Raw genomic sequence first — 23,503 nt, forward strand, 5'->3', positions numbered from 1 at the left:
GAACGTGAGTCCCTCTGGGTTCTGGAAGAGGCACGGGTGAGAAGAAAAGTGAGCCAGTCACTAAGTGGGGACCAGGGCTGAAGGCCACTCCTCCAACAGGGCCATTGCATTGACTCCCCATTACCGTGCATAAATCACCATCAACTGAATGCAAACAGCACATACTTGCTATCGTACAGTTTCTGTGGCTTAGGAACTGGGGTCCTCACAGGCTCTCAGGCTCGTGAGAAGGCCTCCTTGGGCTTTGTGGACAACCTCGCCCACCGCCCCTTGGGCAGAGCTGAACTTGCTCTTGGGCGTCCTGGCAGCGGGGAGGGCTCGTGCTGGGTGCCTGCAGGCCGCAGCGCCCAGAGCCTTGGCGAAGCGGGGCTGCCTGGCCGCTGCAGCTTCTCCCGCCGCCCAGCTGCTGCGGGGGCCACCTCCCAGGTTTCACAGGCACTCAAGAGGCGGGATGCCACAGGATGTAAATACACTCGGTGGGGTCCCCAAGAGCTGCGGTAGAAGGTGGCTGCTACAGCGCACACAAGCACAGAGCGCCAAGGAGTGGGCGGAGCTCTGGTCTTCAACATGGCCTTTCCCAAGCGCTGTGGAGTTACATTTATGAAGTAGACAGTATTTTAGTTGAGCTCGTGTGCTTCAGTTACATACAGCTTCTCTATATCTATGCTAGATGAGCCTCCGTCGCTGCTTTGCTCCTGGCCCCAAGAACGTTAGGACCAGGCCTGCCTCTGCGTGTGTCCTGGCTGCCATCCTAGACAGGACCTCGCGGGCAGGGACCTGTCCGCTCATTTTTTGCCCTCCACCCCTCAGCCTAACACGGTGGTTCTTGCAGTAGGCAATCGGTAGAGTCTGCCCGAGCAGCACTGGCCCTGTGGTCAGGAGCAGCCGGCTTCCTCTTGAGCCGGAAGAGAAGACCCCACGTGGCACAGGCAGGCAGTGCGGAGGGCACACAGAGCCGCCTCCTTGCAACGGAGCAGAGGCTACCTCGAGATAAAATAGGATCATGAGGTTTCTCTCTGGTTTTTATCTTATTATAAAAATAATGACTACGTTTCACATTTTTTAAAAGGAAATAGAAGACCCGTGGTTCCAGCACTGCAAGTCCCCCCATTGTATGCATATTTTTAAAATTTCTTTCTTTAGGAAATGTTTTCTGTGCCCAGCTTTTTAAAAATTTATGTGGTTTTGGAGCTTTTAAAAACTGAAAGAGATCATACTGTGCATTCAACTATGTAACTACCTTTTCAGGATACTGAGTGTTTTTTCTAGATTAAAGAGGCAGAATTTTAAAAATCTTTTTTTCTAATTTTGAATAAATTGGAGGCAGAGCTGGGACTCAAACTGAAACCCAGGCACTTCCATGTGGGATGCAGGCATTCCAAGTGGCGGCTTAACCCAGAGGCCAGACACCCAGCCCAAGGGTAGAAATGTATTTTTAAAGATTTGTTTTTATTTATTTGGAAGGTAGAGTGAGAGAGAGGTAGAGTGAGAGAGAGGTAGAGTGAGAGAAAGAGAAAGTTTTGATCCTCTGGTTCATCCCCAAATGGCCACAATGGTCAGGGCTGGGCCAGGCCAAAGCCAGGAGCCAGGAGCCAGGAGTGTCTTCCAGGTCTCCCACCTGAGTGCAGGGACCCAAGCACTTGGGGCATCTTCCACTGCTTTCCCATGCATGTTAGCAGAGACCTGGAACCAAACTGGAACAGCTGGGATTTGAATCGGTGCTCATATGGGATGCTAGCATTGCAGGCGGTGACTTAACCCCTTATGCCACAATGCCAACCCTGAGGTAGAAATTTTAAATAGATAATAGATTTACAAGGTCAAAAGTACACAGTGGGGTGAGTGCTTAGGGGCTGGCACTGTGGCACAGAGGGTTAAGCTGCCTTTTGCAGCAGCAATATGCCATATGGGTGCTAGTTCAAGTTCCAGTTGCTCTACTTCCAATCCAGCTCCCTGCAAATGTGCCTGGGAAAGCAACAGAGGATGGCCCAGGTCTTTGGGACCCTGCCACCCATGTGGGAGACCTGGATAAAGCTCCCGGCTTTGGCCTGGCCCAGCCTTGGCTGTTGTAAACCATTTGGGGATTGAACCAGTGGATGGAAGATACCTCTTTCTTCTGTCTCTTCCCCTCTCTTTATAACTCTGACTTTCAAATAAATATATCTTTAGGGCCAGCACTGCGGCTCACTAGGCTAATCCTCTGCCTGCGGCGCCAGCACCCTAGGTTCAAGTCCCGGTCGGGCGCCGGATTCTGTCCCGGTTGCTCTTCTTCCTGTCTAGCTCTCTGCTGTGGCCCGGGAGTGCAGTGGAGGATGGCCCAAGTCCTTGGGCCCTGCACCCGCATGGGAGACCAGGAGAAGCACCTGGCTCCTGGCTTCGGATCAGCGTGATGCGCCAGCCTCAGCGCGCCAGCCGTGGCGGCCATTGGAGGGTGAACCAACGGCAAAGGAAGATCTTTCTCTCTGTCTCTTTCTCACTGTCCACTCTGCCTGTCAAAACAATATATATATATATCTTTGTTTTTTATTTTTATTTATTTATTTTTGACAGGCAGAGTGGACAGTGAGAGAGAGAGACAGAGAGAAAGGTCTTCCTTTGCCGTTGGTTCACCCTCCAATGGCCGCCGCGGCCGGCGTGCTGCGGCCGGCGCACCGCGCTGATCCGAAGGCAGGAGCCAGGTGCTTCTCCTAGTCTCCCATGGGTGCAGGGACCCAAGCACCTGGGCCATCCTCCACTGCACTCCTGTGTCATAGCAGAGAGCTGGCCTGGAAGAGGGGCAACCGGGACAGAATCCAGCGCCCCGACTGGGACTAGAACCCGGTGTGCTGGCGCTACTAGGCGGAGGATTAGCCTGTTGAGCTGTGGCGCCGGCCATATATATAGATCTTTAAAAATATATCTTAAAAATATCTATCTCTCTATGCTTGCACAGCATATTGGAGTGCCTTGGGTTCAAGTCCCGGCTTTTCCTGATTTCAGCTTTCTGCTGATGGGCACTCTGGGTGCAGCAGGTGATGGCTCAAGTGCTTGAGTCCCTGCCAGCTATGGAACAGATGGAGATTCCCCAGCTCTCAGCTTCAGCCTGGCCCAGTCTTGGCTGGTGCAGGCACTGGGGGAGTGAATCAGTGAATGGGAGCTCTATATTGCTCTCCCTCTCAATATTTTATTTTATTTTTTGAGAGTACACAGTGGAATCTATGGCAATGTGCCAGATCTTGTCTCATCTCAGAAGTTTAGCATGATTGTTAGGCCTGGTTAGTACTTGGATGAGAGTGCACGATGGAAAATCTCCTGGCCACTCCCCAGGCCATGTGCCTGGCAGCAGCCACTGTTGACACTTCCTTCTGTGACCTTCCTGAGATGGTTTATGTATACACTAGCAAGTGTATAAATATTTCCTTTTTCTTTACCATTTTCTACATAGTACTGGTGCACTATACACCCTAGTCTGCCTTCAGTCTATCTTGGAGAGAGTCTATATCTACATTTCAGTGGCTCTCAAGTTTGGCTAAACCTTTGATGGGGTCTCAAGCCCTAGGCTGGCCCCTGACCAGCAGGGGCCACTACAGGCACTCCCCAACAAGGCGAACGGGAGATGTAAGGTCGACGGGTAATGAACACACCACAAGCACCCGTGAGTTCTGTCGAAGCAGGACCCGCTTTATTGAAGAAGTGTGAAGGCTTATAAAGCTTACGAAAGACATGCACGGTAGGGAAGCCAATCAGAGAAAAGGTCATGCAGGCATGGGTGGACCATGTACAGGGGCATCTTAAGTAAAGTATAGGGATCATGCACTGTCCACATGTCCGGAACTAAAGCGGACCTATCCCTGCCGGTGGTCTGATCTTACGTAGCTTAACCAGCTTAACCGCAGCAGCTGCAGACACGCCCCTCGAAAATCTGCCCAGGTGCCATATTGTAATGGAGATTTTAGGCAATGCCCATCAAACCTTAGAATTACCTAAATAACTTTAAAAAAAAAAAATCCTGAATGCCCAAGCCACAGACCCATTAAATTAGAGTTTCTAGAGGTGAGCTTCTTCAGGTGCAAACTTGCCTACCACTGTTAGAGAAAGATTTCTCAGAAGGGAAGAAAAAAGAGGAGCGGTAACAATCCCATCATTGCTTGCCATGGAAAATGAGGGGGACCCATTGTCCTGGTTTTCCAGGGACCACAGGGTTCTCTAGGGCTTGGGACTTTTGACACTGAAGCCAGAAAATCCCAGGGAAATTAGAATGAACAACTCACCCCCCAACACATAGAAAATTGATAGACATGTCTAAAGAGAGGGAGCACTGTCGTCACCACCATGGACTAAGTCTTATTTAATTAATAAGACTAGAAAGAAACTTTGTACTTCAGTGGGAACCTGGAACCTTCTGTAGCACATCCCTATCAGATTCTATCAGATTCTAGCCCTGCTATTTTGCATTTCTTTGTAAATGGTAGGTAACTGATAGATACCCAAACACTGCATTATCTGGCAGAGTTTCCTTTGACTTTGCTTCCCCTTGTGGAAAAACCAGTTTGCCTCTGTGTGTAATGCAATCTCTTTATTCCACTTAAATGCGTGTGCCTTTTACTTTCTCCTTTGAACTAGTAATAACACCTGCCTGGTTCCCTTGCTAATTAAGGAGTAAAATGAAATCTTTAACACATATTCATGTTCATTCTTGTAGCTATACAACAGTCATGCCTTTACCATTTTCTGAATATTATTTTTTAAACAAGGCAATAAACTACTAGAACAAAAATACAAACCTATCGGGGCCAGCGCTGTGGCATAACAGGTAAAGCCACCGCCTGCAGTGTCGGCATCCCATATGGGCGCTGGTTCAAGACCCGGCTGCTCTTACATCTGATCCAGCTCTCTACTAAGGCCTGGGAAAGCAGAAGAAGATGGCCCAAATCCTTGGGCCCCTGCACCCACCTGGGAGACCTGGAGGAAGCTCCTGGCTCCTGGCTACGGATGGGCTCAGCTCCGGTTGTTGCAGCCAATTGGGGAATGAACCAGTAGATAGAAGACCTCTCTCTCTGCCTCTCCTTCTCTCTTTATAAATCTTTAAAAAATTACAAACCTTTCAAATCATCACTAAAAACACAGAAACAGTAGCAAAAAGACAACAAACCAAAATAAAGCTGTTACATCAGTAAGTAGATCAAAACCGTCTTTTAATAGCCATTCTCATATCAAATCACAAAGTAAAATCTAGCCATAAAACAAAAGAATTACGAAAGATTGAAAACGGGCTAGCATTGTAGTGCAGTGAGTTAACCTGCCTCTTGTGATACCATCATCCTCAAGCTGAGTACATTTGAGTTTGGCTGCTCAGCTTCCAATCCAGTTCCCTGCTAATGAGCCTGGGAAAGCAGGAGATGACGGCCCAAGTGCTTGGGCTCCTCTTATCCATGTGGGAGATGTGGATGGAGTTCTGTGCTCCTGGCTTTGACCTGGTCCAACTCTAGTCATTATGAGTCAACAGGTGGAAGATCTCGCTTTTTCTGTCTCTACCCCTCTCTCTCTCACTCTAAGGAAGGAAGGAATGAGGATGCTAGAGTAAATGCTTGCCTCACAAAAATTATATTCTATATCTGTATCAAGTAGCATATGTTAATAAACAAAAACTAGAGGAAATACAAAGGGAAATACACCAATAATTGAGATCATTTTACCTTTCTTTTTGGCCATGGTCATAAGGTAGAACTAAATAAGACAGTTTTAAAAATAGAGATGCTTTGTATGTATGTCTCAAATTAATCATCTGAGAAATAAATGTACTTATTTTCTTGTATCTATGTGACATTTTCAAAATTAAATGACTCTACAGTAACTAAGTTATAAAAACTTCAAAAAATTCTAAAATATAGTGTTTCCATAAGTTCTTTTTTCCTTTTTCTTTTTTTTTTTTTAAGATTTTTATTTATTTATTTGACAGGTAGAGTTACAGGCAGTGAGAGGAGGGAGAGACAGAGAAAGGTCTTTCATCCACTGGTTCACTCCCCAAATGGCTTCAATGGCCAGAGCTGGGCCAATGTAAAGCCAGGAGCCAGAATCCTCTTCTGGGTCTCCCATGTGGGTGCAGGGGCCCAAGCACTTGGGTCATCTTCTACTGTTTCCCCAGGCCATAGCAGAGAGTTGGATAGGAAGTGGAGCAGTCAGGACTAGAATCAGCATCCATATGGGATGCTGGCACAGCAGGCAGAAGATTAACCTACTGTGCCACAGCGCTGGCCCCTCTTTTTTTCTTAAAGATTTATTTTATTTATTTGAAAATCAGAGTGACAGAGAGAGAGAGAGAGAGAAAGAGATCATCCATATGCTGGTTCACCCCACAAATGACTACAATGGCTATAGTTGGTCTAGACTGAAGCCAGGAGCCCAGAACTCCACCTGGCTCTCCCACATGGGTAGCAGGGGCCCAAGCACTTGGGCCAACTTCACTGCCTTCCCAGACGCACTAGTTGGGAGCTGGATTGCAAGCAGAGCAGCCAGGCCTAGAACCAGGGCTCCAAAATGGGATGTTGGCATCAGAAGCAACAGCCTAAACTCCGGGTTGTAATGCTGGTCCTTCAACAAATTTTGCTGAAATTTTTCTAAATTTCGAAAGGAAGAGACAGCATTCTCTAACCATAATGTAATAAAATTAGAAGGTAAGAGCAAATCAGAAAATAAAAGCCTTTATCACTTGGACATTTATAACTCTCTCCTACTTACCATTTGACTCAGTCAGAAAAAGAAGAAAGCATAGAATAAGATATAAATGCAGGGAACCAGAATATGCCACCCCAAAACACGCCACTTTGATAGAAGGCTCACTTTGAATTGAAGGCAAATGAGAAACAGGAGACACGGAGGACTCTGCTGTCCTCCTACCTGACCAGAGTAGAGGAAATTTCCACTGTCAAATGTCTCCTCTCCTGGACCAGGAATGGAAGAACAAAGGGAGCATTAGCACCAGATGGAGCCTAAATAAGTCCGCATAAACAGTTCTCATTTCCCATTACTTTCTCCTATACATTTCTCACCACCTCCCCACATTTCACCCCTCTAAAAACCCAAACCTTGGGGCCGGCGTTGTGGCACAGGGTGGTAAAGCCGCGGCCTGTGGCTCCAGCATCCCATATGGGCACAGGTTCACATCCCAGCTGCTTCACTTCCGATTCAGCTCCCTGCTCATGGTATGGGAAAAGCAGAGGAAGGTGGCTCAAGTGTTTGGGCCCCTGCACCCACGTGGGAGACTCAGAAGTTCCTGGCTTCAGCCTGGTCCAGCCCTTGCCATTGCAGTTGGAAGTGATCCAGCAGTTGAAAGATCTGTCTCTTCCTCTCTCTCTCTCTCTGTAGCTCTGATTTTCAAATAAAGAAAGAAACCCTTAACAAATAAAATATAAATAAATAAATAAATAATAAACCAAACCTCCTTTGCTTCTAACTACTTCTCTACAATTTATTGCCCCTTATTAAAATGATATTTATACCTTCAAGTCTAGTTGTCTCTTTGGATTTTTCACTTTTTTAAAAGATTTATTTTATTTTATTTGAAAGGCAGAGTGACAGGGGGAGAGAGAGAGAGAGAGAATTTTCCATTCGCTGCTTCACTCCCCAAGTGGCCACAACGGCTGGAGGTGGGCTGGACTGAAGCCAAGAGCCAGGAGCTTCCTCCAGCTCTCCTTGAGGGGCCCAAGCACTTGGGTCATCCTCTGTTGCTTTCCCAGGCACATTAACAGAGAACTGGATTGGAAGAGGAGTAGCTGGGAATTGAACCGAAGCCCATATGGGCCGCCAGCGCTGCACGTGGCTGCTTTACCTGCTACACCACAGCACTGGCCCCTGGATTTTTCACCTTTTTGTGAAGCCACCATGCGTGTAAAAATATGCACATTGGTAATACTTATATGGGGGGCAGCACTATGGTGTAGTGGGTAAAGCTGCCATCTGTGGCACTGGCATCTCATTTCGGCACTGATTTGAGGCCCGGCCACACCACTTCTGATGCAACTCCTTGCTAACGTGCCTGGGAAAGCAGAGGAGAATGGCCCAAGTCCTTGGGCCCCTGCACCCACGTGGGACACCTGGAAGAAGCTCCTGGCTCCTGGCTTCGGATCAGCCCAGCTCTGGATGTTGCAGCCATTTGGGGAGTGAACCAGTGGATGGAAAATCTCTCTCTCTCTCTTTCTGTCCCTCTCTCTGTAACTCTTTCAAATGAATAGATAAATCTTTAAAAAAATAAACAAAAAATACCTCTATGTCTTTTCTCCAATTAATTTTTTGTCAATTTAATTCACAGGCTCCAGGCAGAAAACTTGAGAGAACCAAGGAAAAGTCTTTTTCCTTTATATATATTTTATATATTTACATTAAATATTTATATATTACATATTATAATATCTATTTTTGTTTATATGTATAAATATATATACTTTCTTTTCCCTTTATACACACATACACATATACACAATGTTAGTGAAAACTGCATGTCTCAGAACACATAGTATATAGCCAAAACAGTCCTCAGAGAAATACATATATATACAAAAATACTTCTTAATAAAATGAAAAATTAAATTAATGAATTAAGCATAACAAGAGTGGTAGGGGAGAAGAAGATTATTCTTAAGGAAAGCAAGAATAGATTAATAAAGGAGAAATAAATGAGTTAGCAAACATAAAACTGGCCTTAATAAAAAAAAAATGAGCTAGTTCTGTGAAAAAGCCAAGAAAGAAAAGAAACATGAAAAAGAGAAACATGAAAAAAAGAAACAACATTCCCCAAAGAAAACTGAATGAAGAACATAATTCATAGGAAGGAACATACAAAGGGGCCTTACATCTACACAAGGATGCCAAACTTTGTTCACAAAAGGAGATATACAGTTTGATAGTACAGGGGAGGGGGAGAGGGGGCAAGAGCATCGTGTTACACAGTGCAGCAAGTTAAGCTGCCTCATCTGATGCTGTCATCCAATATGGGTAGAGCTTGAATCCCGGCCCAAGTCTGTGGGTCTCTGGCTTCAGCCTGGTCCAGCCCTGGCTGTTGAGGCCATTTGAGGAGTAAACCAGTAGATGGAAGCTCTTTCTTTCTCTTTCAAATAAATAAATCAGTCTAAAACAAAACCAACTAAAATCCAAACTCAAAGAAATAACATTTCTATGCAAATTAAAACTATAATAAATAAGCACATGAAAAGATGCCATCAGGGAAATGACACTCAGAGTCACCAAGTGAGGAGCAGGCATTCAGCCTACTGGCTAAGACATCAGTCAGAAGCCTGTGTCCCACTCAGGGTACGTGGGTTTGAGTCCCAGCTCCGGCTCCTGACTCCAGCCAGCCCTGGGAGTCAGAGGTAATGGCTCAAGTAGTTGGGTTCCTGCCACCCATGTGGGAAACCTGGATTGAGTTCCTGGATCCTGGCTTCAACCCTAGCCATTGTGGGAATCTGCAGAGTGGATCAGCAGATGGGAGTGCACACATGCTCTCTCTCTCGCTCTCTCTCTCTCTCTCTCTCTCCCTCTCTCCCTTTCTCCCTCTCTCCCTCTCAAGTATATAATTAAAAAAAAAAAATCCACAACGGGCTCCAAGCCAACTAAGGACAGCAAATCCAGTGACTCACCTCTGTGTGCTAACTCTCCCCCTCCCACTCTCACATGTGGCTTTTAGAGGGTGGCAACAGGAGCAGCAACAGGACACTGGGACACGGACGCTGACAGGATCTCTGTGGAAGACCAGGTGCAGAAGGTGAGGGGTGGTGGCACCACTGGTGGGACCACTGGGAAGGCGAGGACAAGGACCTCAAGGATGACAGGGATGACAGCGATGTTGAACAAGGGCGAAAAACAGAAGCAAAAAACAGAAACAAAACAGCAGAGGAGATAAAAGAGAAAAAAATGGCTACTGAAGAAAAAGTCGGAAGATACTAAAAGAGATTACAAGGACCTGAGCACCTAATGTGCTGACACCAGGGGAACAAGGAGCAGACGCACAGAGGCTGCAGAAATCACAGGCAGAGCCAGAGCCCGAACTTGCAGAAGAAACTTTCACTGTTAATGCAGTGTAAGGAGTGGGCGCTTAAGGAGCTGATGTCACAGAGTCTGGAAAGTTACCAGCAATAAATTATCCAATGTAAAAAGCCGCTGTAGGGCCGGTGCCGTGGCTCAATAGGCTAATCCTCCGCCTTGCGGCGCCGGCACACCGGGTTCTAGTTCCGGTCGGGGCGCTGGATTCTGTCCCGGTTGCCCCTCTTCCAGGCCAGCTCTCTGCTGTGGCCCGGGAGTGCAGTGGAGGATGGCCCAAGTCCTTGGGCCCTGCACCCACATGGGAGACCAGGAAAAGCACCTGGCTCCTGCCTTCGGATCAGCACGATGCGCCAGCCGCAGCACGCCGGCCGTGGCGGCCATTGGAGGGTGAACCAACAGCAAAAGGAAGACCTTTCTCTCTGTCTCTCTCTCAATGTCCACTCTGCCTGTCAAAAATGGAAGTGGAAGATGGCCCAAGTGACTGGGCCCCTGGCCCCAACGTGGGAGACTCAGAATGGAGTTCCTGGCTCCTGGCTTCAGCCTGGCCCAACCCCAGCTGGTGTGGTCATTTGGGCACAGAACCCAAAAATGGAAGATCTTGATCTCCATCTCAATTTCTCTCTCTCTCTCTCTCTCTCTCTCTCTCCCACCCTCCACCCTCTACTCTGCCTTTCAAATAAATAAATCTATTTTAAAAATTAGAACCAGCCTCAAAGGCCCCCATACTGGGTGATTTCATTTATATGAAATGTCCAGAAGAGGTGAATCTACAGAGGCTGAGAGTAGATTAATAGTCACCTAGACCTTGGCAGTGGGAAATGAATGGCTACTTATGGGCATGGGGTTTGGTTTCTCAGTGTTCTAAAACTGATAATAATGATGCTTGCATAACTTTGTGACTTCACCAAAATCCACTAAACTGTATACTTTAAATGAGTTCATTGTATGGTGTGTGAGTTATATCACAAGCTGTTATTTAAAAAAAAAAAAGTATATTAAAGTATTGCTTTTCTCATGGTTAAGAAGTCCCTGAAAGGTTAAGTGCAGAGAACAGCCTCACCTTGATACACCCGAGATAAGAGCTACCTCTACCCTTCCTCAATGACTCTCTTGTTTCATAAAACCATACATCTGTTTCCTCTTCTTTGACAGCTTCCTCTTTGTGAACATTGTCCCAATGCACTAGCCTGAATAAAATGATCTCCTTCACTGTCTGCTGAGTTTGAACTTCAAGGAGAATCAGACATAGGGCACTCTGCCAGGATCGGTTCGCTTTTGTGAACTACAGAAGTAATGGAGGTAGCTGTGGTTTTACCTTGGAATTGTGGCTCTGAGCAAACTGGTGTTAAAGAGTCTGAGTTATGATCATGTACAAAGCACATCACAGCTTAGTCGGGTTCCGTATATCTGCTTTGTGAGTCAGGATATGCTTTGCAAGTTTGTGGTTTCTGCTCCAAATCTCAGCACTTAGACTAGTACCTGGTCCATGATAGGTGTTCAATAAATATTTGTTGAATGAATATGTAAAAAGTCAATATTTTGTTGGCAGCAGAGCAAAAATAGTACAACTTCCTTGTGGGTTACAGTTTGGCAAACTCTATTTTAAAAAACCACAAGCATATACCTAGCAATTCCACTTCTGGAAACTAATTCTACAGAAAACTTGCGCATGTGCAAAGGGCCACTTGATAAGGTTAGGTTATTCACTGCAATATTGTCTGCAATCAACAAGCCCGAATCCCCATCAGTAGGAGACTGCTCAACTAAACTACGGTACACACAGACAATGGAATAAGCCACAGACACGAAAAGAATGAGAAAGCTCTCCCGATACAGAATGTCTCTGATCCACAGTCACCAGTTCCTGCTACAACGGCTGCTCCCTCTGCTTTGTAACACCAGGTACATGAAGGTCTTCAGAAAGTTTGTGGGAGATGCATATAATATAAAAACTTGCCTGGATTTTAAAACATATTTGCACCAAAATAAACTTATCTTTTAATTCTGTTTTCCCATGAACTTCTGGAAGCGCCCTCCTGAACAGGGCTTACTCCTCACTGCCTTCAGACCTAAGAAGTCTTTCCTTGACCATTATAGGGGAAATTTTAGTTTTCTTCAGTCCTCGGAGGTGCTTGGTTAGAACAACCTATGTAACAAAAGAGATTCACAAGAGAGAAACGAACAAGTTTATTAACACGTGTAGTTCACATGCATGTGGACAATATCCGGAGGATAGGCTTCCAGTCTATGGAGCGTCTCCAGAGAACAGTCCATCAGTAGACTGGTGACCAGACAAAGGGAAAGGATTTTGAGTCTCGAGGGGCTGAAACTTGCAGGAAAATAAATACAGAGCAGGTGCAGGCTGGTTAGGAAGCCTCCTCAGGCCCCACCCCCAGACCACCAAGGGTCCAGACTTGTCTTCGGGGCTTAACTTTTGCCCTAGATGGTAGAAGAGGCGAGAGCAGGATATCTTTGCTTTTGTAAATCTGTGTCCAGCTTTTAGGCAAATAGAGGAAGGACAGAAAGACTTCCTTCATCTGCTTCTTTGTGACTGCCTTCAGCTCAACAACTTGTATTCTGGGTAGCGATTCTGGTCTCACACCATCTGATGTAAAATAGCAACAACCTACATGGCCACCTTCGCCACCACACAGGCTCCCACTCCCTGTCCCCTTACCCTGCTCTCCACAACACTTCCCACTTCTCCAATATACTTACTGGTTTAGTTGCCACAAAAATATAAGGGAAGGGAAGAAATGTATCTGTTTTGTTCACTACTGAATTCTTTTCTTTTTCACTACTGAATTCTTAATGACTGTAGAGTGCCTTAAAATATAGCAGCTACTCAGTAAATAAGTATTGAACAAACAGGGGTGAGCATTTGGTAATAAACAGGTATGATTAAGCCTCAGCTACCCATTGGGACACCTGCATCCTATATCAGAGTGCATAGGTTCAAGTCCCAGCTCCACCCTCAATTCCAACATCCTGTTAATGCCCGCACCCTGAGAGGCAGCAGGTGATGGCTCAAGCAGTTGGGTCCTTGCAACCATGTGGAAGACCTGAATGGAGTTCCTGGCTCCTGGCTTCTAGCCTGGCTCAGCCTTGGGTATTGTGAGCATTCAAGGAGGGAACTAGCAGATGTGAACTTGTTCTCTCTTACTGACCTCTTTCTGTCTGTCTCTCAGTTACTCTCTTTCAAATAAATAAAAGCTTTTTAAAGATTTATTTAGTAAATGAAAATATTAGGAGACAAAAAGTAAGATGCTGGGCAGTGGCTTTTAGCAAGCCTCTGTGCATGTGTTGTTTTGAAGGGAGAGATTGACTATCCATATACAAGCTTCCACATGCACGAGATACCTTTAAAAGGTTTCATGAGAAACAGGCCATGTGCTTGTCTGGTGCGCTTGGTGAACTTGGTGGTTGGGAGGACAGAGTAGAGGGAGGTTTTTCACTATGTTCTCATTGAAGAGCATTAACTCCCCAAAACATTCACACCGAAAAGAAAAAAGGAACACTCTCACATCATTCCTCTCTCAGAGCGCCATAATATGCTGCGGAGTGGACGAGCTGGAAGTCACTTCATCGGTCCCCTAATAATGGACAACTGAGCTATTTCCAAACTTCTGCTATTACACAGCAGATCTGGATCTCCACACCCCCCGCAGGGCGCCATGACCAAAGGGAGGTCCCTTTACAGCCCCTTAACTTCGGTTAGAGTACTTGCAGAATGCAGCCGGCACCCGCAGGGAAGCTGAGGCAGAGCTGTATTCGGTGGCTAGGAGGGGAGCAGTCTCAGGAAGCAGAGGGGACCGGGAGAGGAACAATTTCCGTGCCTTCATTTGACATGTTGACATCCTCCCTGGTAAACTCGCCCACTTCCTGAGCTGGTAGATGTTTTCTGATTTACCAGAACTGAGCTGTCTTACCGTGGAAGGGGGAAGCAGCAAAACGACGCGCTCCTGCCACAACGTGGAGACAGCTCAGAGCTCCGAACCCACACGATGGGCAACCGCCCAACAGGCACTGAGCGCCCCGGTTCTGCCACTAAGGAGCCGTGAGACTCCTCCTCCACGGAAAGCACCCGTGCCCGGCTGTCAAACACTACCTTGGGTGACTTGGGGCAGCAGTTGGGAGGCAGCTGATCCGCCCTGGCTGCCGCTTTGTGGTGGCTCCGGTAGGTACAGAGGGCACTGTGCTGAGAGCAAAGCAAACAGAAAAGCAGCTGCCTTCGTTTCCAGAAGTGGCGCCAACAGCCTGCACCTACCCGGGCTGATAGGCCAGCAGAGGGCCTGGCGCCTCCAGCGGGGGAGGGGCAGGGGCATGCGTCCCGCAGGTGGCTCTCAGGACCCAGCATCCGCCGCAGTGTGACTCAGGAAGCCCTCGGCTCCCGCCTCTCCCCGACCTGGGCCCAGAGCCTCCCAGGAGCCCGTCCCTTCTAAAGAATCTGACGTCGTCATGGCCTTCCTGGAAGGCCCCGCCTGTTCTCCTGCCGAACCTGAGAACAGGTTCGTGGGGAGAAAGAGTCTGACTGACACCACTTCACCGCCCCTAAGGGTAGTGCCGAGTGCAGCTGGAGGCCACACGCACTGGGATTGTTGGATCTGTAACTATAGATCCTCATTTAGCAGAAAAATAGGAAACTGCATTCAACCTGCTCCTGGTAAATTCGATGAGAACAATGTTCTCGCTCATTTGACAGTTTCGTCAGTAATTAAAACTTCATTTAAAACGAATCTGCGAGGTTCTCTGCTCACAGATCTTGTGAGACCTGCTCAACAGCACGTCCCTCACTTGCCGTGTTTCCAGTGTTTGAAAAGCAGACTGCCTTTCTGAATGCTTTTCCCTTCTGAAATTTTTCTTAGGAGAGTTTCAAGGTCATTTAAAAAAAAGATTTATTTATTTGAAAGGCAGAGTTATGGAGAGATCAATCAATCTTCCATCCACTGGTTCACTCCCCAGATGGCCACAAAAGCCAGGACGGGCCAGGCTGAAGCCAGGAGCCAGGAGCCTCCTCCAAGTCGCCCACCTGGATTCAGGGGCCCAAGCACTTGGCCATGCTCCACTGTTTTCCTAGGCGCATTGGGAGAGAGTTGGATCAGAAGTGGAACAGGAGGGACTCAAACCCGTGCCTATATGGGATGCTGGTGCTGCAGGCCATGGCTTTAACCCTCTGAGCCACAGCATTGGCCCCTGTCATATTTTCTAAGTCAGTCCAACTTGTGTTTATTCTCAATGATCAAAGAGTTTACCAAGTAAAGGTGTTTTCCTTTTAAGACTTTTAAAATTATGAATATCACAAAACAAAATCCAAAATTTAATCAGTAAATGTAAAATTTTAAAACAAGTTATTTAAATAAAGCTGAATTTTTAGTTTTTACTTTTTTGACTTTTCAATTTTTATTCAACATTATTATAATAATAAAACTTTACAATTCTGTAATCTTAATGTCTACTCAATAAGCAAAGACTCTGTATCATGCTTCAAATATCTTACAAATGTAAGAAAAATATTCATTATTCAAACGTGGCCAAATGTTCCTCAGACTCCGTGGTGTACTGTTACGAAGTGGTCCCCAGCACCTCACACCTCCCTGGGTCCAGCTCCTTTGCAATACAGCTTCGGCCACGCCTCCCATAGAGAGAAAGTCTGTTTCCTCCCCTTGGTACCCTTTCAGGCTTCATTTGCTCGATACAAGGAGTCAGAAGTAACACCATGCAATCGCAAAGGCCAGGCCTTCCCAAGCCTTAACAGTTTCACTTTTGCTGTCATGGAATACCTCCATGTTCCATGAAAAAACCCGGTACAACCCAGAGGACGAGAGGCCACTCAGTGGAGAACTGAGCCATCCCAGTCAACAGCTGGCATAGCTGGCAAACCTGTGACCGAAGCCATCCTGGCCCTCCAGTCCCGCTGACCTGCTGGCTGACTGCAGCTGTATAAGGGACCCCAAAGCAGATCTGCAGAAATACTGCCCAGCTGAGCCCAGCCCAATTTATAAATGAGCAAATAAACTGTTGTCTTAAGACACCAAGTTCCAGTATGGTTTGTTATGCAGCAATAGACAAGTGACACAGATGCTATGAGCAATACTGCTGAATGTTCTGCTAATTCGTGAATGCTTGAATCACACATTAGAACAAAATATAGGCCCCTGCACTATAGAGAAATAGCATTTGGTTATACCAGCGCATGCTGAATCTACAGTACATGAAAGGAACTAATGCACATGAGCCAATCACATTCTTTCTCACACTGAAGCACTCTGTCCCCAGGGTCAGCAGGGGCACAACTCACAAACCTTCCCAGCCTCTGGGCTCAGCCACCCTTGTTCTGAGGATGGAAGAAGGCAATCTGGGCACTCGGGGTGCTGGTCATGCTCACAGCTGCAGATGGCACTGGGAGAATGAAGCCTCCCAGAAAACAAAAAACTCTCACGTTGTCTTTAGTAAGTGTATTTTTTTTTTTTGGTAGTATTTGTGACATGGCAGGCCCTCTAACGCACAGAAGTCTGGGATAGCAGTCCCCTCGTGTGGCCAAAGATCAATATTCCCCTGATTTCAGTTTGGGGAAATGATTGATGCCTTAAAGTTGGGGATTAGCCTATGAGTTGTGACTAAGGGAAGGCAGTCGTGGCTATTAAAACTTAAGATAGGTCCACCTGTTGATAGGCCCATCCAGCTTTAGAGAAAATGTTCTAGGGCAATAAAAGGGCCAATATTTAAGGGTTACTTTGCCAAAATGCTTATTGTGAATATTGTTTAAGGTAGGAAAAAAGGAAACAACTTAAACATCGCAAACAGGAGACTGCTAAATGAATTGCGGTCCACCCATATTAGCCACTGTTATGCAATGCTGAAAAGGTTGTTAGGTTTATGTCTATTGACATGGGGAGAAGTATTCATTCTTTCACTCATTAAATATTTACCAGGCATCAGGCATGAAGCTGGCACCGCTCTAAGTGCTGGGCTGCAGCAGGGAACAAGCCAAGGTTCATTGCTCATGGAATTCACATCTTAGTGCAAGAGGACAGACCATAAACAAACAAATAAGTTTACAGTAGGCCAGCTGGTGCAAAGTGTGATGAAGAATAATGAAGGTGGGTACGGGAGAGTCCGGAAGGAAGCCAGGAAAGGAACTCAGGGCTTTCAGAGAAGGGCAGTGTAGGCAAATGAGACAGCAGGTGCCAAAGCCCTGATTAGGGAGTGTGTTTGGAGTGATCTAGTGCCATCAGGGAGGCCAGGTGGTGGGGGACCGGGTTGCAGGGGCAGAGAAGAGAGTGCAGGAATGGGTGTGTGTGCACAAGTGTGTGTGTGCAGATCCTACACGGCCTTGCAGCTACTGCTGAAGACTTTGTTTTCCTCTGAGTGATCTGGGAAGCCCCAGAGGGCTCTCAGCTAGGAGCAGTGTACAGAGCAAAGAGGGAGGGTCAGGGTGGGAGGAGAGGCTGTGGCAGTCACCTGGGTGAGGGAGGGGCAGGAGGGCAGATGCTGCCCAGGGTGACTGGTCCAAGGCCAGCTAGATTTCGAAGGAGGGGACTTGCAGGATGGAATTGGGCATGGGGTACAAGCAAGGAGCCAGACAGCCACTAAGCAGCGTCAATGAAAAACGAGTTTCAGAGCAATCTGAGGACAACACGATCCCACTTCTGCTCAAATAAACATCCAATAAGCCGCCCTCTCATTGTGCTTGGGTCTGTGCGGGAGGTTCTGTGCGTGTATCAGCAGCCTAGGGCTGCCACAACAAAATACCGCAGACTGGGTGGCTTAAACAAATGGAAATTTATTTGCTCAGTTCTGGAGGCCAGAAGGCCAAGATCAAGATGCTGTCAGGGCTGGTTTCCGATGAGGCCTTTCCTCCTGGCCTGCCGACAGCTGCCTCCTCCGTGTCCTCACACGGCCTCCTCACTGTGCTCAGAGGGGAGGCGGAGGGGGGCCCTCTCCTGCGTCTCCTCTTCTTCCTGTTAGGACAGCAGTCCTGTGGGAGTTAGGCCCCCCCTTAGAGCCCCCCCACAACCTTTATTACACTGCCTTATAGGCCCCAACTCCAAATGCAGTGGAGGGTGGGGGTGGGTTGGTTCCAGCTTCGGCATATGATTGGGGGGGTGGGGTGGGGGTGGCTATAATTCAGTCCAAACAATGAGAAGGCAGGAAGCTGTAAAGATGAACAGCATTTGGCATTGCTCACCCAGGGACCACTGGCGCGCTGACCTGGTGAGGGTGTTGTGTTGCGTTTTTGTCCCTTAAAGTGGCTTCAGTGGTTACACTGAACACAGGTCCACTAACATTGTTTTTTGACAAGGCACTTAGTAAGGAAAGATTTTAAGCAGGGTGGGGGGCATGTTGGCTCTGAATTCACTCTCACACATATTGTTAAGGCCCTGTTCCTGGCTCCCTCATGGCCTTGGCAGAGAAGTAGGGATGTTCAGGGAACTTGGCATTTGGTGAGGAGTTAAAGGGGCCCAAGAGAAAGGAAGGGGCAGGAATCTGCTTCTGGAATCAGGCGTGGGGCCTCCATGAGAGAGCCCCTCCCCAGCGCTGGCAGGTCATCTGCCAGAGAGAGGGACCTGTGGCTGCTGTGAGGTCAGTGAGCGTCCTGCCCTCCGCCCACTGGGAGCACTGACAAGCCCAGGAGGCTATAAGGGCAGACCAGCCTGGTGGTCCCACCTAGGGTCTCACTCAACCTACAGATCCCAGCGCCTGAACCCCCACCTCTACTGATTCATTTCTGGGGGTCTCTGGGAAAGTTCTCAGCCCATCCTCTCTCAGAGAGCCCACAGAGGAGGGAATTTATCACAGGAAGCCACTGCCAACCCTCTCCACAGAGCAGAGCTGGGCTGCAGCTGTGACCCCGGCTGGCACCTTCTCCCTCCCACTGACCCTGTGTGGCCCTCTCGAGCTCTGGCAGGAGGCATAGGTCTCCCTCGATGGCCCACTCAAAAGGGAGAGGGCTGTGCCGGTCACTCCTCCAGTTCCCACCCAACACCACTGTGCATCAACCAGCACCCAAGGGGACCGATTCCCCCACTCTGACACTCCACGACCTTGACTTTGACCTCCGGGTTGATTTGTATCACAGGTCTGAATGGCTCCCTCCTAGAGATGTGGTAAACACTGAGGGAAGCGGACAGTTTGCCTGCTGCTTCCTCTGTGGGACAAGGAGAGACATGACCTGCGCATGCGCTTCATCAGCGGCAGCAGCATCGTCCTGGGTGACAGAACCCGCTATGCACTCAGCACCTGGTGCCCACTCCACACACGGGATCCCAGGGGTGAGAGAAGAGAGGACCTTGCTGCTGGGGGTGGGGTGGGGTGGGGTGGAGCTGTAATCCAGGCCCAACTCTCCCCTCCTGAGGCCCTGGGCTCTTCCACCCACCCCATGCCCCCAAGGGCTGCTGAGAACCCACGTGACTCATCTGTGCGCAGTCAGCCGGAGCAGCACAGCGCACTGGGCAAACACAAGGGACCAGTGTCTCTCGGTTCACCCCCTGACCCAGCCCTTCTGCGAAGAGTTGAGGTTCCACAGAGAAGCTGCCTCAGCCTCTCTCTGGGATAGAGGCCTCTTGGAGAAGCCTTGAGAACCAGGGCTTCTAGAAAGCTCCCAGCAAAATCCCAGAGACCACAGATCCCCCGAGGTCTGGCCCTGGTTTCCTCTTCCAACTCTCTGCCTCCCACTCTCCCTGTTCCTCCTGCTCCAGAGAGAGAGCTGTTCCAACGCCAGGGCCTCTGTCATGCCTCGCTGCAATGGCGTACTCTCTCCACTCTTGGAGTGTGGAGCTGCCTCCTGTACCCTATAAGGAGCCCAGATGGATCCAGAATACACCACTGTGTATTTTTCCTTACACCCCTTATCTGCCTGAAAGATGAAAGAATCCAGCTGGGGGTTTCCCACCCAGAGAAATGACTCCTGTCTCAGAGAGGAGTTCCACGGAGCAAGGAATCACCCACCCAGACCTCCTTGCACAACTAACCTAGCTCCCATCTCTTCTTCCTGGGGGCCATCTCTTTCTTAAAAGGCATCTGTTGTCCCATAAGCCCCTGCTCCTTCCCCTAGTAAGAGTACATAAGCCCAAAGTCGAGCCACCTCTCTGAATCATGTTTTTCTGTGAACTCCTGTGCATGTGAATAAAATCCTGTCTTTCATCAGTTTATCCACAGCTCCCAAGCCCTACACATAAGAGGACAGAGGACCAGTTTTCCCTGTCTGACTGCTGCCACCTTCTCCCAGGGATCCTGCTTGGCCGTTCTATCTGAATTGGGCTTCTGCCCCTTTTTTGGTTTCCCATAGGATTTATCAGCACTTAATACTTGCTGGCTTTAGTCAGTCTGCCTTCCACCCGCCTCTTTCACCACTGAACCCCAAAGGCCAGCATGGTGTTTGGATGAACACTCAGTGAATGCATGGATGAAGAAATCCACCCTGGCCTCTATATTTATTGCTGAGTCCACAGTTCACTCTCACTGAGGAGCAGCTACGTGCCTTGGTGGTGCTCAGTGCTGTGCCATGGTGGTGCTCAGTGCTAGCTACACAGGAAGACCTGCATACAGGAAAATCAACCCCTCTGCCAAGCCCTAGAAAAGCAACTAGGAGGACATCGCTCCTCCTTCTAGAAGTTTCCTGACAAAGAGAAACCAGAAAACTTGTGAAGGGGAGTGTGTAAACAAACACAAGTCCAAGTGCAGTTATTTAGTATACAAACAAAGCAGAGATTCTTACACTGTTCTCCCAGCTTTTGTTTGGGGAATAATTCACATCATCCTGCTCATTCCAGAGGTGGGTGGATAACAGCCAGTTAGATGGAGCTCAGATTTCTGCTTGGTTTAGACAACTGGGCCGCAGGAGAGCCCAGCCCTGGACAGGCAGTCTCCCAGCCTCAGGCATACAGAGCAAAGAGGCACTGAAGTTAACTCTCCCACCGCCCTCCCCCCTCCCCCAGAGTAATCAAATAAAAGGAAGAGGATACTAACACAATCTCAATGCACTGGAATCCAGGAGAACCAGAATGAACAGGCCAGCCCTCATAGTCTCTGAGAATGTCCTCAGCTCTTCAGATCTCAAGTCCACAGTTCCAAAAGCCCTCCCTCCTGACGAAAGCCTCAAGTCCCGTGGCTGTTGGGCTCATGGTTTTCTGCCCTGGGTCGGGTGTGCACACTCGGTACAGTCACCTGGTGCCAGTCAGGTTTCCATGACTATAGCAAATAACCGAGAGGCTTCACTGAGGCCCCTCACGACAGAAGGCACCACAGTGGCAGCAGGGCACACAGGAATGAGAAATTACAACAGGGCAGGAAGCCAGAGCAACCTGGGATGAGGCTCACTCTTGTCACAATTCCCTCTTGTGAGAACTGAATCAGGGCCCTCAAGAGCTAAGTTAATCCTTTCAAGAACAATGCCCCCGGCGACCTAATGACCTCCCATTAAGCTCCACTTTTTTAAAAAGTAATTTTGAGATGGTTACTAGAGTCATTTTGGCACATCTGTTCTTAGTCTTTTGATCCAAATCCAAGCAGTACAAACCAGGTCAAAGTTACTTTGGGTTAGAATTTATGGCCACTTATTCCTTTTTATGAATTTCTATAGATTACTGTTTTTTTATGTTACTAGTCTAGAACTGCAAACATGGGTTTGTCCTGAGTACATCTTCAGATAACTTTGTAATAAGGAAATGGTTTTGTGCATGTTCTTGGAAATACTTGTGTATGTACAGAAAGGAGTGGTGATTATTTTTCTACAAAGTAATTTATGATTTCTAATTTTCTAATGTGCCTTGGAAGTGTGCCAAATGATGGAAAAGAAATAGTAAACTTTATGATTTTTGAGTGAAAAAAGTAATTTTGTTTTATTTTATTTATTTAAAGGCAGCAAGAGACAGAGACAGGCATCTAGACAGAGCTCTCATCTGTTGGTTCACTCACCAAATGCTGGGGTTGGTCTGAAACAAAGCCTGGAGCCAGGAACAATCTGGGTCTTGCACATGAGAGGCAGGGACCCAACAACTTGAGCCATATTCACTGCCTCCCAGGGTGCACATTAACAGGAAACTGACATCAGGAGTGGAGGCGGGACTTGCACCCAGGTACTCTGATATAGGATGCAATTGTCCCAACCAGCATTTTAAGTAGTGGACCAAACACTTGCCCAAGGCCTCAGTTCTTAAAGGTCCCATCATTGCCATGCTGAGAAACAAGCTTCCAACCCAAAGCACTTGGGAGACAAAACATATCCAGGGGCCAGTGCTGTGGCGTAGCGGGTAAAGCCGCCACCTGCAGTGCCAGGATTCCATATGGGTGTCAGTTCGAGTCCTGGCTGCTCCACTTCCAATCCAGCTCTCTGCTATGGCCTGGAAAAGCAATAGGAGATGGCCCAAGTCCTTGGGCCCCTGCACCTGTGTGGGAGACTGGGAAGAAGCTCCTGACTCCTGCCTTTGGATTGGTGCAGCTCTGACCATTGTGGCCAACTGGGGAATGAATCAGTGGATGGAAGACCTCTCTCTCTCTCTCTCCTCTCTGTGTAACTTTGACTTTCAAATAAATAAATAAATCTAAAAATAAAAAAAAAAATTCAACAATAGCAGCCCCTGAGGTGGAAGGAGATGATTCTTGAAGAGACCTGAGCAGGCAGAGCTAGCAACCTCACGAGTTTGTCTGAGACAGAGGGATTTCATACAAAGTATGACTTCAGGGCTAAAATCAGGAATGTACCAGGCAAACCTGAATAAGTTGATCACCAGCATGGCCAATATCACATCTATTTCATGCCTACATTTCATAATTCTAAGTAACACATTTCTTCACATTTTAACATCATTGAAATCAGGATGTGTCTTTCTTTTACAAAACTTCCTTTTATTGCAATTCAAACATCTGAAAACCAGAGCATCTAATTATCTGTCCTAATTATTATGCTCTAGACAAAACATCCAATGTTTTCTTTACATTCCTTTCCCGCAAGTCACTGTGCATAGTTCTTGGTGCTGGGTTTCATCTCTCTGCCTTCTAAACCACATGGGAATATTTGAAATTTACTGGTGCTTCTCTAGGTCAAACAAAAAACACAAAAAGAACTAAAATATATTGGAAGTCATTCAAATACATTTAAACTACAGATAAATTACTGGTACCAAGGTAGGAAGAGAAAGACAATTACAACTAATATCATAGGTTACCAAATTATTGGTATACAAGTCTACCTTAGCATAGAATAGTGTTTTACTGTATAAAATTACTAGCAAGAACAGTAAGATAGAGATTATGCCTAAGTTGACTCTTTGTCATAATCCATTCCTGACAGACCTATCCATGATGTAGGCAGTAACTGCAGCAACATCTGGATGGCTCACTTCTTGATTCACTCTGAAATCTGTTAGGATAACTCTCTCTGCATTCTTTTCTAAGCTAAGACTATCTATATGTTAAGAGGTTATCTCAGCTTGGCCAGTTGCTCTCTGCTTAGGTAGCAATGCCTGGGGCCAGTGCTAGGGTGCAGCAG

At 47.4% G+C, this 23,503-nt stretch overlaps 1 long non-coding RNA gene across 1 annotated transcript in view; it reads right to left on the minus strand.

Annotated features, from left to right (window-relative positions):
- Positions 1-17,777: 17,777 nt before the first annotated feature.
- LOC149128089 (uncharacterized) overlaps positions 17,778-23,503 on the minus strand; it is a 63,392-nt gene continuing 57,666 nt past the window's right edge. The window contains exon 2 of the long non-coding RNA XR_016229336.1: positions 17,778-17,975. This is a non-coding gene — a long non-coding RNA (uncharacterized LOC149128089). The remainder of the gene's footprint in view (positions 17,976-23,503) is intronic.

Source organism: Oryctolagus cuniculus, chromosome 2 (assembly GCF_051225735.1).
Source record: "Oryctolagus cuniculus isolate XC-2025 breed Fujian yellow rabbit chromosome 2, ASM5122573v1, whole genome shotgun sequence".
Classification (NCBI taxonomy): Eukaryota; Metazoa; Chordata; class Mammalia; order Lagomorpha; family Leporidae; genus Oryctolagus; species Oryctolagus cuniculus.